The sequence below is a fragment of the Coffea arabica genome, chromosome 3e, assembly GCF_036785885.1.
Source record: "Coffea arabica cultivar ET-39 chromosome 3e, Coffea Arabica ET-39 HiFi, whole genome shotgun sequence".
NCBI lineage: Eukaryota > Viridiplantae > Streptophyta > Magnoliopsida > Gentianales > Rubiaceae > Coffea > Coffea arabica.
Genome location: NC_092315.1, coordinates 14,930,148 through 14,948,275, shown reverse-complemented (window position 1 = coordinate 14,948,275; position 18,128 = coordinate 14,930,148).

Genomic DNA, 18,128 nt, shown 5'->3' with positions numbered 1-18,128 from the left:
CTGGAGCCGATTATAAAAAGTCATCACTGGATTGGATGAGAGTATACTTGACCGAACAATAAATTTCAAGTCAGATATCAAATCAGATACTCGCTAGAAAATTTGCAAGATAAAGGATGTTAAGCAGTATACAACGTCGGATTAAGGAAGTGAAGCCAAATACTCGTGCCAGAAACTCATCAGAGAATTTTCCAAAAAAGAGTGTTTTGCAGTATATAGCGCCGAATAGTGAAATTCACTTCGGATACCGCATCGAATACTTGAGCGGGAAACTCTTGCATGTTGTGCAACTTGCAACCAGCTTTTCATCATTCTTTCCTATAGCATCTATGACGTTTTGACAACCACTTTTTGGGTTCAAAACATTAACTTTTGTCAATTTATGTCATCCATTTTAAGCTTTTGACTCTTGAAGACCAAAATAAGCTTGTTGTGGAAGATTTAAGAGTGAGGAAGATTATAAGCAGAGGGGCTTTTAATCTTAGAAGGAGCTTTATAGCTTTCTAGTTAGTTTAGAAAGAGAAATAATTTTAGAGCAAAAGAAAGAAACAAAAAGGGTTGTATCTTATCCTTTGAGGCAAGACACAAACCCCACCATATTCATAACTTTTTCCATTTCTATCAGATTGTAGGATTAGTTTAGGACTTGTGTTATGTATCCATTCCTGTAAAAAGCTGAGCAAGGAGGAAGATTGGGATGAAAAAGGGGCACAGTGGGAGGCTCTAATGACAAGGGTTATCCTCTTCCCCAAACTCTTTGTCATGTATTTAATTTTATATTTAGTGAATATATTATTTTGGATATTATGTTATTGATGTTGTTTTAAAGTTTATGCCTTGGGTATTTAGGTGAACTATCTATGATTGCTATATGTTGATTTCTTTGGGCTATTATCTTGATTGAATTATTTAGCACTTTTGCTCTTATAATCATGATTAATTAGCCATTAATTGTGTGATAATCTCAAGGTATTAGATTTGCAATAAAAGTTGAAATTTGACACTAATTTATAGAAGTGTTAAACCTAGGGAGTACATTTATAAAAGTAGAGGTACACCTTTGTAACTTGTTTTGTAGTAATTTCATAGAAGTGAATGAACTTGTAGTTAATTTCATAACTACAAAAGTAGGTATCGATTAGTTATAAGTATAGTTGGTACACCAGCGAAAGCGGGTATCACGTATATAAGGAAATTATGCCATAACTTAGTCGAGGGTTTAGTACTCAATTAGTCGAAACGTTGCACCAACATAAGTAGATAGGGAATCTATTACCGGGGGAGCTTTCATCTGTATTTTTCTTCTCATTAGTAGCTTAGATTTGTTAGTTTTAGTTTGTTGAGAGTCTAGTAATAGAGAAGTTTTAGTAGTGCTGGTAGTCATCTATCTTTCCTGTGAGTTCGACTCTAATTATCATATATTCGCTTACGATTTGTATACTAGCGAAAATTGCGTATGGGGTAATTTAGGAGATTATAAATTTAAAATTTGACTGTGGATTGAATTTTATTATTATATGCATACCCCGTCCATTTCTATAGGAATGAAAGTGCTCTTGTCTCGACATCATTTGGTAATGTAAATAGTCCAGGATAGAGCTCGAGTAGAAAGTATTAATTGATTTCTCGGAGCAAAAATCTAGGGTTAATGCAAATCAATAAATTGGAACAACTTTGTGAGAATATAAATTCGATATAAAAATCGAAAGGATCCCATTCGAGGAAGTTTCCCATTCAAAAGGAAAATTTGTTGGGATTAATCAAACTTTTTTGCGCATGTTATTAACTACTTAGCAAACCTAGTAGTTAGTTTTTTGTTAAATGAAATATCATCAATTGGACAAATATGGACCTCAAATTTTATTTGGACTGCATTAATGTGGAATTAGTGGATTCTATAATCTTATTTGGAACATATTCATTGATCAAAGATTAATTGCTAGGTTTGCCAAGCAACGATTAATTCCTAAATAGTGTAATGTTATTTAAATAAATAGCATTTCAACATTAGTTACTTGTACAACTTTGAATAGAATTGCGAAATTTAATTACTATTCATATGAATCTCGTGTATAATCATTGTGTCATTGTTTCAAAATTTTATAAGTAGTTAAAAAAGAGTGATAAGTTGTTGAAAAGGTGTTGCATTATTCAGCAATGGTGTAACAAAGAGTTCAACCATCCTATCTCTTTCATATTTTAAATGTTCAGACACAAGACATGCCAGTTGGGAAATTAATTAAAAGGCTACAATAAAACGGTCATTGGATTAGTTGCGAGGCATTTCCTTATCTTACAATACCTGGACCTAAAGCAAGCATTCTTGTTTTGAAATGTAGCAAAAATATATCGTAAGGGCAGGCTCATTTGTCCAACAATATTGAGCTAGATAAGCACAACTTTAGCACTGAGAAATATAGCCAAATGACAAATACATCCCATAATTCATCAAACCGATCATAGTTGTTACATCAAAATGTTAATTGTATTGTTCAACCTCTTGATCATGATTGATAAATGTTTATTTTGCATATTTTTAGTGCATTTTATTACTTAACTCTTTTCATTCATGTCCATTTGTGGAGGATACTTGACTAATTCATGCAATAAAAAACAAAAAAAAATCAAAATGGTAACACCACTAAGCAGTTTAAATTGCATATTTTTGAATACTTAACTATTTTTCGTTTCAAATTCGCTCACTCAATCAACAAAAATGTTGTACTATTACTCATCAAGTTAGCTTTCACCTTTTTATTTCATTTTCTTAATAGCGGTTAGTTTCTCATCTTTTCTCCTCCTCTTCTTTTTATTTTACAAGTTTATGTATGTAAATTATATAAGGAAGATTCGTGAATTGATGTAAATAATCACAAAACTAAGATACACCAGTAACTTTACCAGCAAAAAATAAGGGAATTATAACTAGTGTACCACTTTTGTGTAAGCTAATGAATGATTTAAAACCAAATCAGAAGCAATAGAATGGACAAAAAAGCTGAGGAGATAAGATAGAGACTTTGTGTAAAGGGCTGTTGGGTTTTGCTGACAATTTTCAAAGGCGTTGCAATTAGAGGGCTTAGAATATTATTGTGAGTACTTATTTCTTTGTTTTGACAGCTCCATTACATTGGTTAACATATTATTATCACTTCAATAGATTTTGTAGCGCAAAATGTGCCCTTTCTTTATCAAAAAAGGTACGCTATAATTAGGCACATAAATAGACCAGATCTTATCCAAATTCAACCCAGATCCAATATACTTGGGTAGGATTTGGGTTTGAAAAATTACCTGGATCCAAATCCTGTAAGAGAGTCATGAGTCTAGATAGGATTTGATTTTCTATGATTCATATTTAAATCTAGATCCGAACCAAACCCTACCTAGTTCTACATATATGTGTGTGTGTGTGCGCGCGCGCGTGTATATGCATACATGGATGCACGTATGTATACATGTATATCAATAAATTCATAAAATAATCCTAATTGTCATTATAATTGGTGCAAACATTTTCAGAAAAATGAGAAAAAGTAAAGGCAAATAAGTTAAAGATTGGATGGAGATGCAAATAAAGTTTTGAGAAAAAATAGAAGTAGTTGATAATAGTTCTTTCTTTAAGTTCATAATATTGCATTTAACTTTTTGATTGTTGGTTTTATTATTTGAAAATAAAAATTGGATGGTATTTATGTTGTTTTTAATTCTATATATTTTAAAAATAATTTTACTTTAGTTCTTCACTACATATTTACAAAAGTATCTATGGATACCCAAATCCATGAGGGTTCAGATCTAGGTTTACTTTTTCAAACTCATAAGAGTCCGGGTTTGGATTTGGATCCAACTAAATTTAATGGATTTAGATTTAGATCAAAAGGATGTAACTCAAACCCTAACCATTGACATGTTTAGTTATAATGTAACATCGAAAAGTACCAATTTTCTCAGCAAAAAAGAAAAAAAATTCTTAGATTAGGGCTACTGACATCATCACCAATTTTATCTAGCGTTGCTCTACTAATTGAACATCAACGCCGGATTTCAAAACGAATAGTATGGATTCTAGGATAAACTTTGTTAGCGGTAGAGAGGAAAATAGGGAGTGGTTATAAAGTGGAACATTTTCCTCCTTATTTTTATCACTTAATTTGCATAGACATAATCATATTTTATATCATTTTCCAATTTTCTCCCCTTAAATTCAAAATAATCAGTAGCTTTTTCTTTTGTGTTTATGGTTCAGAGGAGTTTTTAAGTTTTTAAGAGGATGAAAGTCAAATTACAAACCTCACCATTATTTGTTAAGAGGAAACTATCTACTTGATCCCTAAACTTTTCGCATTGTATTCTTTTGGCCTCTTAACAATATATTATCACAAACAAACCCCTCAACAAAAAAATGTAATGTTTAAGGACTTTCATCAAATTTAGCCATTAGACCTGACAAAATAAGGGCTAAAATTGATCAAAAACAAAAATTTCTTATTAGTAAAGTATCTAGTAAGCCCTTAAACTATTCCCTTTGTCAAGTTTTGACCCCTATTTTAAATTTTGTCTCATAATAGCTCCTAAATGATAAAAGTGTATACTTTCATCCCTTCAACCAATTTAGTTGTAACTACAGCCAGAACCAAAGGACATTTGTGTCCAATCACTTAATATAACTATTGGGACTAGAATCGAAAAGGCTAAAAAAATATACTTCATTTTACCATCATTAGATTCAACCTCTTGTAATGCTGAACAATTATGTTTTTTTCTTTATCTTAAGCCTTTTGACTCTGGTCCCGATAGTGATATTAAGTGGTTGAATAGAAATATCTTTTGGTTCTAGCTACACATACAATTAAAATGGCTAGAAGGATTAAAAGTATATACTTTTAATTGTTCAGGGGCTACACTAGACAAAAATTAAATTAAGGGCCAAAACTTGACATTGGGAATAGTTTAAGGGTTTTCCATACACTTTTACCTCTTGTTCTATCAGCACTAATAGCTAAATTTGATGGAAGTCCTTAAACGTGATACTTTTTTTTTATTGAAGCATTTGTTTGTGACAATACATTATTGAGGGGTGACGAGGTTCTAACCTATGCTCTAAACGTTAACCTAATTCTCTTGTTCACTACAAGTATACATGTCATAACTCATAGTACTAGGGAATTAGGATCGATTCCATGAGGATCACTTCCAATTACTAGGGCTTCTAGTCACTTGATTATCTAAACTAATTAAGAATCAACCACAATGAAAAAACAATGCAAGGAAAATTAACAACTTGAAAAAACTCAACTAGACACAAATGTCATAAGGTATAAAATCCACTAAACGTGCCTAATTATGGATGGATGAAATGGTCAATTATTACTAATGCTCTTATCTTTCTAAGAATTTATTTCACTTAAGCCATTGGAAGTCGCTCTTGCCAATGAACTAAATCTAGCCAACACTATAGTTTCCCTACTTTCGTGGTGAAATCACAAGTAAAGATTTAAATCTAGAAATGTCAAAAACATTCACCTAAGTGTACCACTGCTTTTGTGTGCCTACTCCTTAGGTTCCATCTATTCCAATTTCATCATTGTCAACTATTTTCATAGATTAACAATAATTATCATGGCTTGCAAATAGTGATCAAGCATTCATAAGTGTTAAAGTAAAAATAGATACACTAGCAAGTACAAGATACAGCAATAATCTACTTTATTCAACCATAATAAGGCACAAATAGATTCATCTATCCCTAGAACAAGAAAATTTAGTTAGACATAATAGATTTAACAACAAAGCTCATATTTTCCATGTAACTAAGCATTAATGAAACAACAATGAGAGTAAAGAAGAAGAAATGCTCATTCAATTGAAGAAACAAGATCTCCAAACTTCATCATCTTCATTGCCATAAAAAATACATTGTTACACCAAAAGTTCTTCAAGTTTCTTCAACAAAAATGAAAATTAGGGTTAAAACTACTCTAAGCTAGACCAGAGAGGAAAAAGTTGTTCTTCTTGCCAAGAACTAAACTATCTCCTTAAAAATGTGTTTCTTCTTGTCTACGAGTTAAGAAAAGAAGCTCCTAGATACGCAAAAAGTTGGTATAAGTCGTTGCTTAAGTCTTGTCAAAGATGGAGAAAAAACAAAAGTAATGCAAGTTGGCAACTTGTGGCCTTCACCAATCCCTCAACGGTTTCTGAGAAACCGTGGGGAGATTGTGAAGAATCACTCAAGGGATTCTTCCAGGGTTTATGTAGGGTATGTGATCCTCTGCTTTTCTTCTCGAAGTGAAGATTCTGCCCATAATCCCTTATAGAATCCACTAAGAAACCCTCAAGGTTTTTTCTTTTTTCTTTTCAAACTTTCCATTCTTCATCCTTGAGTTGCACCAACTCTTTTAAACATTGTTGTGACTTTTCAAACTTCTAATCCTTGCTTTGTTAGTTAATAATTTAACTTCGAAATGTTTTTTTTTTTTGTCAAAAGTTAACTTCCAATTGAGCTTTATCATTTTCCCTACAAAAACAAAGAGATTTTGTTAAGTAAAATGACAAAATCACAACTAATTCATCTATCAATTTAAGGTGCAAATTAGAGATAAAAATGAGCAACTTATACCCTTTAACCTCACAAATTGACTCAAAAATAATATGAAACACATTCAAAAAGATCACAAAATAAGCCCTTATCAAGGGCCCAAAAGAGTACAAAAAGAATAGTTTAGTGGTCGGATGGATAGTTTCCTTTTTGGTTAATATCCATAAACTTTTATACTTGTTGGATAGTTTATTAAAAAAATATCACATATTTATTTTGAATTCAAATCCAATAAATTACAAATTCTTTAAATAAATTTTTAACTACAAATTGAAACATTCAAAGGTGTAACTTATGAGATTTATGTCTTGCATTTGTAACTTATGTAATGATTAGGTTTTATGAATTCATTCAGTGAATTTTTTACCATTATACAATGAATCTAGACCTTTTTAATTTGTAGCTGAAAATATGAGGTATTTATTCAACTTAATATTAGTATTTTAATACTCCTAATTTCTCAGCCTATAAATGGAGGATTCTAGCAACCAAGACAGACAAGTACTTTGCTATCTCTAGACTATCTTCTATATTTCTTTCACTATTATTAGAATTTATAGGCAAAGAACAGTATTGTGTGAGATTTCTATCTTATTCCAATAGTGTAGATTAGAGTAGATTACAATGAGGAAAAAGCTGGACTGTTGTATGCTAGAGGCGGCGTGCTGAGACCTACTACACAGGAGGATACTCCGTAGGGGCGCAAATCGTCTTAAAGAGATCGACTTAGTCTGTGCCTCAACCCACGTCAAATTAACTTTTATGATACAAATCATTTGCATTTTTTAATGCAATATTGAGATATGAAATTTTTGTTAATTTCTTTGTTAAATTTTATTAGAGAAATTATTGTTACTTATATGATTTATTTTGGTCAAGAACCAACAATTTTAAGATGATTAGCCTCTTCACATGAGATAAGGTTATCGTTGCATGTTTTGCTTTTGAATAAGCTAATAATAAAAAATGGAGATGAGAATCTTACATGGTGTATAACATAATCCGGACAAACTTCAGCAAATAAATATGTTTCATGTGAATAGTGATAGTTATAGACCGAGGTTAGAAAGGATAATATCTATTGGATTTAAGTGCTTTAGGGTCTGGTATCAATATTGTGTAATTGCCTATAAATAATTGCAATGTATACCTCTGGATCCAAGTTGCCTATTATTAACAGACTATCATGTATTTGTTTGTTCAAGGTAAACATGATGACAGAAAATAAGTTACTTACTGATGATCTTGATCCCAGTTTTTTGATACTTACAAAATAATTGGATAATACTAATAATTTTTTCAATGAGAAAGATTTTCAACTCTGAAGAAATTTGATTCAAAAAGCAATTGAAAGAAGAAAAAGGAAGTCGAAAGCTGTCGGACGCTCACAATGACAATACCGGACGTCCGATAGATAGGGCAGACACAGGAAGATCATATCGGACAAAGAACATCATCACCGGACGTCCGAAAGAATTGAAATGACTTTTCAAACTCTCTGTCCGCTTTCGAACACAAGCATCGGAAGTATCAGACATCCGATACTCCCAACCGCTAGTTGACTCTTCAGCTACTTTCTATCCGTTGAAGGTATTAATGAAACACTTTTTTGGTCTTATATAAATAGTGCATGGTCAGAAACTTCAAAAGAACTTTTTGTATACTGAGAATACAAAAGATCAAGAGTAGTTTTAGTGAAAAAATATTCTCCAAAAAATATTTGTACTCTTTGTGGTGTAAGAGTCTTTGTAAGCTTTTTATTTGTGAGAGAATACTTCAATAGTGTAGTTTTGTTAGGGTTATCTTGAGGGATTGTAAAACTTACTAATTTGACCAAGTGAAACTTGGGGCAAGGAGGAAGTGAGTCTCTTTTTGTACATAAGATTGGTTGTATTTCATCAATTTGAAAAAGTTTATTTTGTGAATTGATCTTCAAACTTAAGAGGAGTTTGGTAGTCAATTGGTTTGCAAATCTTCTCTTTTTATTTATTTATCATCTTGTGATCTTTAAATTGTATATCTCTTCTACTTCTCTCAAGTGATATTGCTCCTTTATTAATTGATTTATTGTGTGATCACTTAGAAAAGAGGGTAAAATTCGTATTGAACAAAAAGTGCCTATAACCTGATTAGTTTTTTCAAACAACCTAATTCACCCCCCCTCTTAGCTTATCTTCGGGTCTAACAATTGGTATCAGAATTTGGTCTCATAGAGATTAAGCTCAAACGACTTAGGAGTAAATATGACAACCAATAATGCCATATTTTTTGAAGGACAATCTATAATTAAACCTCAAATGTTTAATGGATCAAATTATGTGAGTTGGAAAGAGAAAATGGTTATTTTTTTGTAATCGATTGACATTGAACTGTGATTTATTGTTAATGAAGGTTCATATGATAGCTCAATAGTAGATGAAAATACTCATAAACCTAGACAAAAAATAAGAAATGAATTGACTGCAGAGGATAGAACTCATCTCACCTTAAATGCAAAAGTTATGAATGTATTATATAGTGCTTTAGATTCAAATGAATCTATTAGGGTCAAAGGCTGTAAGTCGGCTAAAGAGATTTGGGACAAATTGAGAGAAATTCATGAAGGCAGTGAGAATGTTAGAGAACAAAAGAAGTCTATCTTGGTTACTAAATATGAATAGTTTAAGATGGAATCTCATGAAAATATTGATAAAATGTATTATAGATTTAATGATCTTATTAAGGATTTAGAGGTTTTGGAAAAAGAATACTCCTTAGAAGAGAAAAACAGAAAAATTTTGAATATTTTATCTAAAGATTGGGAGAGTAAAGTGACTGCTATTAAAGAGGCGAAAGATTTGGATTCAATAGATTTGAATTCAATGCCTATTGAATCTCTTATAAACTCTCTAACTTCTTATAAGTTGAAAGTTAAGACCAAGGTACAAGAAGAAAAAGATGCAAAAGTAAAAAGGAGCATTGCTCTAATCAAGATGAAAATGACTCAGTTTCATTGGATGGAGAAGATATGGATGTTGATGACAATGACCTAAATCTCATCACAAAAGTTTCAAGAGAATTCTCAACAAAAAGAGATTCAGAAAAGGAGGACGTAGTAATTTGATTTCTAATCAATTCAACAATGCAAGAAACAAAGGAAAGCAAGAGGCCAACAAAAAATAAGATGACAAATGCTATGAATGTGGCCAATGAAGAAGAAGAAAGAAAGGAAAGATGAAAGAAAATCAAGATTCAACAACTTTCAAATCACATGAAATGAGTGCAATTCCGATGGTGAAATTGAAGAAGAAGAAGAATCTGCTCAAATGACTTTTATGGCCATTGGAGATAATGAGGTAACAATTTGTAACCCTCAACTTGAACGTGATGATGAAAGTGATGATGATTTTGAATCATTTATTGAAAAGTTGTATGAGAGTTTGAAAGAATCTTATGTTAGAAACAAGGAATTAAAATACAAAATCAATTTTTTTCTTCAGGACAATGCATGTCTTTTTCAAGAAAATAAAAAGCTGAAAACTGAAAATGATTACTTGAAAAAGGGTAAGATTGATCTACAAAATGAACTTGATAGAAAAACACGACTTTGTGAAATGTTAAAAAGAGGAACAAGGTAATTTGAAAAGAAGAATGGACAATCTAAATGAGTTTCTCCAACATAAAAAATAAAACTGTTTTCAAGAAAATGGATCAAAGTCTCATCTTGACACTCATGAAAAGAAGTTAAAATCTGGTGCAAATGAATTTATTATTCATAAGAGAAGAGAAGTAAGATCATCATTTGGTGCGGTAAGATCTATTAAACCTTTTCATGTAAATGACTCTTTGGTTATGTGTAATTTTTGTTGTCAAAAAGGTCACATGAAAAGTAATTGTTATGTGAGGAAGAACATGAGAAGAGGTATGAAATGCATATGGATAGTTAGACATGATGTTAACTCTCAAGAACCCAAAAGATTAAAGGGTACCAAATATTATTTCTTGAATTCTTGTGTAGGTGAATTTGGTAAACATCATTAAGGAATCAAGGTGATTCATAGATAGTAGATGTTCAAAACACATGACCGGTGATCCATCACAATTCATTAAACTCAAGCCAAAATCAAGTGGCGAAATGACATTTGGAGATAATATGAAAGTTAAAACAATTGGAGTAGGAAATGTTGATAAGAATGGTGAGACTTTTGTTCATAATGTTCTTTTGGTTGATAATTTGAGTTATAACTTGTTAATGTTAGTCAATTATGTGATAGAAATTTGTTTGTTTTGTTTAAGAAGCATGAGTGTTTAGTTCTTGATTCAAAATTTAACATCATTTTTAAAAAAAAAATTCAATGATATCTATGTTGTGATTCTTAAAAATATTAATTTCTCTAACTTTCAATTTCTTAAAGTCTCAAATGAAAATTCTTGATTGTGGTATAGAAGATTTTGTCATTTCAATATGGATTTGTTAAAAGAAATTTTCAAAAAAGATCTTGTTAGAGATTTGTCAAAAATTAAGTTTGAAAAGGACAAAATTTGTGATGCTTGTCAATTAGAAAAACAAACCAAAGTCTCTTTTCAACTCAAAAATTATGTTTCTATTTCAAGATCATTAGAGTTTTTACATCTTGATTTATTTAGTCCTACACAAATTGCTAATTTGGGTGGTAAGAGATATTTCCTAGTAATTGTTGATGATTACTTTAGATACACTTGGGTGATTTTTCTTGCTCATAAAGATGATACTTTCAAGAATTTTGTTTTCCTATTTGCAAAAGTTCAAAATCTGCTTGATTTGAATATTGTTAAAATTAGAAGTGACAATGGTTCAAAATTTAAATTTTGTGATTTTTTGAAAGTTTGTGATCACAATGGAATTACACATGAGCTTTCAATTGCAAGAATTCCTCAACAAAATGGTGTTGTTGAAAGAAAGAATAGAACTCTTCAAAAAGCCGCAAGAACCATGTTAAGTGAGTGCAACTCGCCAAAATATTTTTGGATTGAGACCGTAAATACGACATGTTATGTAATGAATAGAGTTCTCTTGAGATCAATTTTGCACAAAACTTTTTATGAGTTAATTTTTGGTAAAAAACTAATTCTTTGATATTTCAAAATTTTTGGTTGCAAATGTTTTATTCTAAATATCAAGGAGCATCTTGAAAAATTTAATAAGAAAATCAATGAAAGTATTTTCTTGGATTATTGTGAAAACAAAAGAGGATACAGGGTCTATAATAGAAGGACTCTTGTTATAGAAAAAACCATACATGTTATATTTGATGAAACTAATGATGATATTTTCAAGAGTTGTTGTGAAGATGATGAGGTAGGTGTGCAAGAAGGATTTAAGAAACTCACGATTCAAGATCAAAAAAATACTCTATTAGAAGAGAAATCAAAGGAAGATGATGTTCAAGAAAATCAAGTGTTAGAAGAAAACGACAAGGGTGTTAGTGTACCTAAAGATCTTCCAAAAGTTTGGAAGTTTGTTCGAAATTATCCCAAAGAACTCATTATTGGTGATCCATCCGAAAAGGTAAGAATTCACTCCTCATCTAAACAATTAATGGATAATTTTGCTTTAGTCTCTCATTTTGAAACTAAGAATGTTAATAATGTTTTGAAAGATGAAAATTGGATTTTGGCCATGCAAGAGGAACCAAATCAATTTGAAAGAAATAAAATTTGGACACTAGTTAAAAGGGTATGGTCAAGAAGAGAGAATAGATTTTGATGAAACATTTACTCCCGTAACTAGACTAGAATCAATTAGAATGTTTCTCCTATTTACATGTTTCAAGGATTTTAAATTATTCCAAATGGATGTCAAAAGTGCTTTCTTAAATGCATTTATTGATCAAGAGATTTATGTTGACCAACCTCCCGATTTTGAAAATGAGACATATCCAAATCATATGTTTCAATTTTCAAAAGTTTTGTTTGGATTAAAGCAAATTCCAAGAGTTTGGTATGAATGTTAAGTGATTTTTTGATTGAAAATGATTTTTAAAGGGGTATTGTGGATACCACTCTTTTCACTAAACAAAACTCCAATGATCTTTTAATTGTACAAATATATATGAATGATATTATTTTCGGTGCTACTAATGAGTGTTTATACAAAGATTTTTCCACTATTATGCAAAATGAGTTTGAGATGAGTATGATGGGAGAGTTAAACTTCTTCCTTGGGTTCCGAGTGCTTCAAACTCAAGAGGGTACATTCATTAATCAAGCAAAGTATATAAAGAAACTTCTCAAAAGATTTAGAATGGAGGATTCAAAGCAATTTGGAACGCCCATGTATACATCCACCAAACTTGACAAAGACGAAGAAGATCTGAAAATTGATGAGAAGAAATATAGGGGTATGATTGGAAGTTTACTTTATTTAATCGTAAGTAGATTCGATATTATGTTTGCCGTTTGCTTGTGTGCTCGTTTCCAATCTTACCTTAAAGAATCTCATTTAATTGCTGTTAAAAGAATTTTTAAATATTTAAAGAGAATCTTGAATTATGTTATTTGGTATCCTAAATGTAGGGCTGTCAACGGGCCGGGTCCGGGTCGGAATTCATTATTCCGGACCCGGACCCGAATTACTATACCGGACCCGGATCCGACCCGTTTACCCGACGGGTCTTTTATTCTATGTTCCGGATCCGGATCCGACGGGTCCCGGATCCGGGTCGGGTCTACCCGAACAAATTTAGCAAAATTTATAATTTCTAATAAAAATGAGAAAAAAATATATTTGTAAACTAATTTCTAACTAATGCAAAGAAAAAACCAAATAAGAAAAGAAATCAAATTGACTTTATTCAAATACATCACCCTAATCAAATTATATTGATAAATATATATTTTTTAAATTATTAATTCATTTATATCCGGATCCGGGTCTAATACGGGCCGGAATACTATATTCCGTATCCGACCCGTTTTTTTGTTTGACAAAACGGATCCGGATCCGGATCCGGAAAACGGAATTAAATCCCTACCCATACCCGTAATAATTTCACGGATCCGGTCCGGATCCGGGTCTAGACCCGACCCGTTGACAGGCCTACCTAAATGTCATAAATTTGCCTTATGTGATTTTTCGGATGCTGATTTCGGTGGGTATAGGATAGATAGAAAAAGTACTAGTGGAACATGTCATTTTCTTGGTAATTGTTTGATATCATAGTTTAGCAAGAAACAAAATATTATATTTTTATTTACGGCGCAAACGGAATATGTAGTCGTCGGTGCATGTTGTGCTCAATTGTTATAGGTGAAACATACCTTGAATGACTTTGGACTTGTCTATGATTGTGTGCCTATGTATTGTGATAACACGAGTGCCATAAATTTGACAAATAATCTCATTCAACACCCTAAGACAAAACACATACATAAAGCATCATTTCATTCATGATCTTGTCCAAAACAATGAAATTTGTATAAAATATGTTTGTTCGCAAGACCAAATTACTGATATTTTTACAAAAACTTTACCTTTAGATCAGTTTATATTTTTAAGAACAAAATTGGGCATTTTGGAGAAGACTATCTAAAATTTTTTCAATCAAGCTTTATCGGACGCCCGATAGTTGATGAACAGGCGTCCGACAGTGTTCTAAGCCATTTTTCAGAAAAATTTTACATCAGACGGTAGTGTCAAACGACTTTCTTCGTTCGGCCATCCGACACTGAAAAAGGACGTATTATAAATGGTGCTGCTTTTCATTTGGTTCAGAAATATTCTCTCTCTCTCGGACGCACCCCTTCTTTTTTTTTGCTCTAAGTTCAAAAATTCAAATTCGTTTCCTCTCAAGACAAATTTCAAAAAATTGATTCCACAACCAACTTCACGGCCTCTTTGAAAACAGATTAGCATCTAAATTTTCTTCCAACTGTCAAATATTCATCCGATCACAAATTTCATCAAAAAATTAACTCACCCATTTTAACAGATTCGAGCATTCATCTTGATCTAGATAGCACAATTAGTCCATTTCATCCACATTCTCATTACATTATGCAAGAAAATAACTTTGTATTTCACTATGGTGCGATTGAGAGGCGGGTCTTCCAATACCAGAAGCACAATCTCACTCAGAGATAAAGAAGTTGAGGTGCCATTAACAAGAAAATCTGCTCGTCGGTCTGAAAAATGCACTTCCAGTGATAAAACGAAACGGACTGATCAAACTGAGTCACAATCTACTACATTACCCAGATTCATCGATGATGATGCCATAGATAAATTTGAGTGAATTTCACAAAAAGATTTCATCACTCAAAGAACCATCATTCCCTCTAAATTTCATAAGCTTGACTTAGACCCTGTTCTTAAATTTTTTGATTTCTAAAAATGGTCTTATATTCTGTCTCTGTCCAACACCTACTACCCTGAGATGTTACATTAATTTTTTGCCAATTTTAAGAGGGGTAACTCTTATACTGAACTCATTTCTCATGTTAATGGAGTGAACATTCTTCTTACTCCTGATATTCTCAATCTTGTTTTGAAAACAAAAATTGAAGAAGGTTGTCATAGTAAAATTGCAAATTTTTTCTCACATAAAAAATTTCGAACTGCTTATCATCATTTTCACACTGAAAAACTAATGACTTACTTTCATACTCGCTTTAATACACCTGCTGAGGCCAAGTGGGGGGATCTTAGTTCTCAAAATCTGATCATTTTTACAATCATTTTCAATCGGTTGGTTCCTACTGATGGTCACAGGACTGATGCAAACAAAATGGAACTTTACCTGTTTTATTGCTTTGTTGAGAAAATCCGAATTGACTTCAATTTCATCATGTGTAAATTTCTGGTCAAATTTAGTACTGACAGCAGTAGGAAACTTTCTTATGGAAAGTTTTTAACTCTAATTTTTGCTCATTTCAAAATTCCTTTTGCTGGAGTATCTCCAAAAGAAACTTCCTCCTCTGTTTTCACTAAACCATATTTTGAGAGAAAAAATATCAGATTTTTTTATGGTCACTAGTATAATAAGGAAACTATCTTGTAGTTTCGAACCAAAAGTCGTCATGAAACCTCTACTACTCCTAGACCTTCCAAACAACCTCGTCTTATTTCACCCTTTTTCATTCATCCTCGCAAATTCTCTTCTTAACCCACTTCATCCACTAACGAAGTCATTAGGCTATTAGAGGATCTTAAGAATCATGTTCTTCTTCTTTAAGATGGTCTAATAATGACCATGTCACCTGAGCAACAGGCTGCATTCTTGGATAAAAGAAATTTACTTATGCCTTTTGTCCCTCAAGAGGAAGAACCTGTACATGAAAAGGAGCCACGAACTGAGTCCATTCCTCCCACTGCTGAAGTAGATGCCTCGAGCTCTCAGCCTACTCCTCATGATCCCCCCATCTTCAGAAAAAGGCAAGGCTCCAACCACTGAAGGAAATGAAGCAGATGATGAAGAAACTAAAGGCGAATTGGATCCCTCTCAGTTTCGTCTTGCAAGAAGAAGGTCCGGATTGTCTAAGATCACATTTTAGACACTCTAGGGTCATTTGCACTTCATATTAGGATGCATTTTCAGTTTTCTTTTGTCATATTTTTGATATTTCTGATGTTCGATACTGTGTTTCTTTGACGTTTTTTGAATGTTACCATTAATGACTTTTGGCTGTTATGAATGTTGGTATCATTGATGTTTCTTAATATCCATTGTTATTATTTTTCTGTTGATATTGGTTATTTTTTTATTTTATGATGACAAAAAGTGGGAGAAATTATTGAATGATTTTGAATTGGTTATGGATGCTATGTGTAAGGGGGAGTTTTTGATGATATTATAATGGAAATTACTTTGCTCATGGCTTTATTCATATTGGTACTGAATGACTTTGAATTGGTTATGGATGCTATATGTAAGGGGGAGTTTTTTTGCTCAAATTTTTTCAAAACATCATCCATTGTTTTGTCATCATCAAAAAGAGAGAGAATGATGATCTTGATCCCGATTTTTTGATGCTTACAAAATAATTGGATAATACTAATATTTTTTCAATGAGAAAACTTTTCAACTCTTCAAAAAGCAATTGAAAGAAGAAAAAGAAAGTCGAAAGCTGTTGACACTTACAATAGCAATACCGGACGTTCGATAGACAGGACAGACATAGAAAGATCATATCGGACGAAGAACATCATCACCGGACTTCCGAAACAATTGAAATGACTTTTCAAACTCTCTGTCCGCTTTCGGACGCAAGCATCGGAAGTATCGGACGTCCGATACTCCTAACGGTTAGTTGACTCTTCAGCTACCTTCTATCCATTGGAAGTATTAATGAAGCACTTTTTTGGTCTCATATAAATAGTGCATGGTCAAAAATTTCAAAAGAACTTTTTGTATACTAAGAATACCAAAGAGCCAAAGTAATTTTAATGTGAAAATACTCTACAAGGAACATTTGTACTCTTTGTGGTGTAAGAGTGTTTGTAAGCTTTTCATTTGTGAGAAAATATTTCAATAGTGTAGTTTTGTGAGGGTTATCTTGAGAGATTGTAAAACTTTCTAACTTGACTGAGTGAATCTTGGGACAAGGAGGAAGTGAGCCTTCCTTTGTGCACAAGATTGGTTATATTTCATCAATTTGAAAAAACTTGTTTTGTGAATTGATTTTTGAGTTTAAGAGGAGCTTGATAGTCAATTGGTTTGCAATTCTTTCCTTTTTATTTATTTATCATCTTGTGATTCTTAAATTGCATATCTCTTCTACTTCTCTCAAGTGATATTACTCATTTATTGATTGATTCATTGTGTGATCACTTAAAAAAGAGGGTAAAATTCGTATTAAGCGAAAAGTGCCCATAACCTAATTAGTTTTTTTAATCAACCTAATTCACCCCCCCTCTTAGGTTGTTTTCGGGCCTAACACTTACATGATGTTTTTGAATATTAGTGGACCGAATACAATAACATTTTGTCATTTTTGAGTTTTTAATATATGTTGTATAGAGCAACTATTTTCCCATAAGCTTGTCATGTTACATAGTGAACTTTCAATGTCTCTTATATTAGGTTTATTCCATTTGAAAATTTGGCATTGACTTATAAATAATTAATTTGGTGACAAAGATATTTGTCAACAAATATCATCAACCAAATTTAATTTGGAATGGAAATGTACTTCAAGTTGTTAACCAAAATATATAGGGATTTCAAATTTTTGTGGATATACTAGTTTTGGCTATTTACGTACAGATATATTAGTAGGATACTCATCAAAATTTAGTTGCTATGTAGTGATACTAGATTGTGAGATATAGTGACGGCTGATGTTTATGAAAAAAATTAGTCTACACTTTTAGTAAACAAATTATCTTCTGACTTATTGTATGTAGGTGTTAATACTATACGATACTAAGCTAGTAACTAACTGGATACATTATCTGTTTAGTTGTCTTCTATGAGAATTAAGTGGGGGCATATGCATTGGCTAATAATATTTCATGACTTTGAAGGATAATTACTGATTTCTCTTATTCGAAATACGTGCATAAGAAAAATGA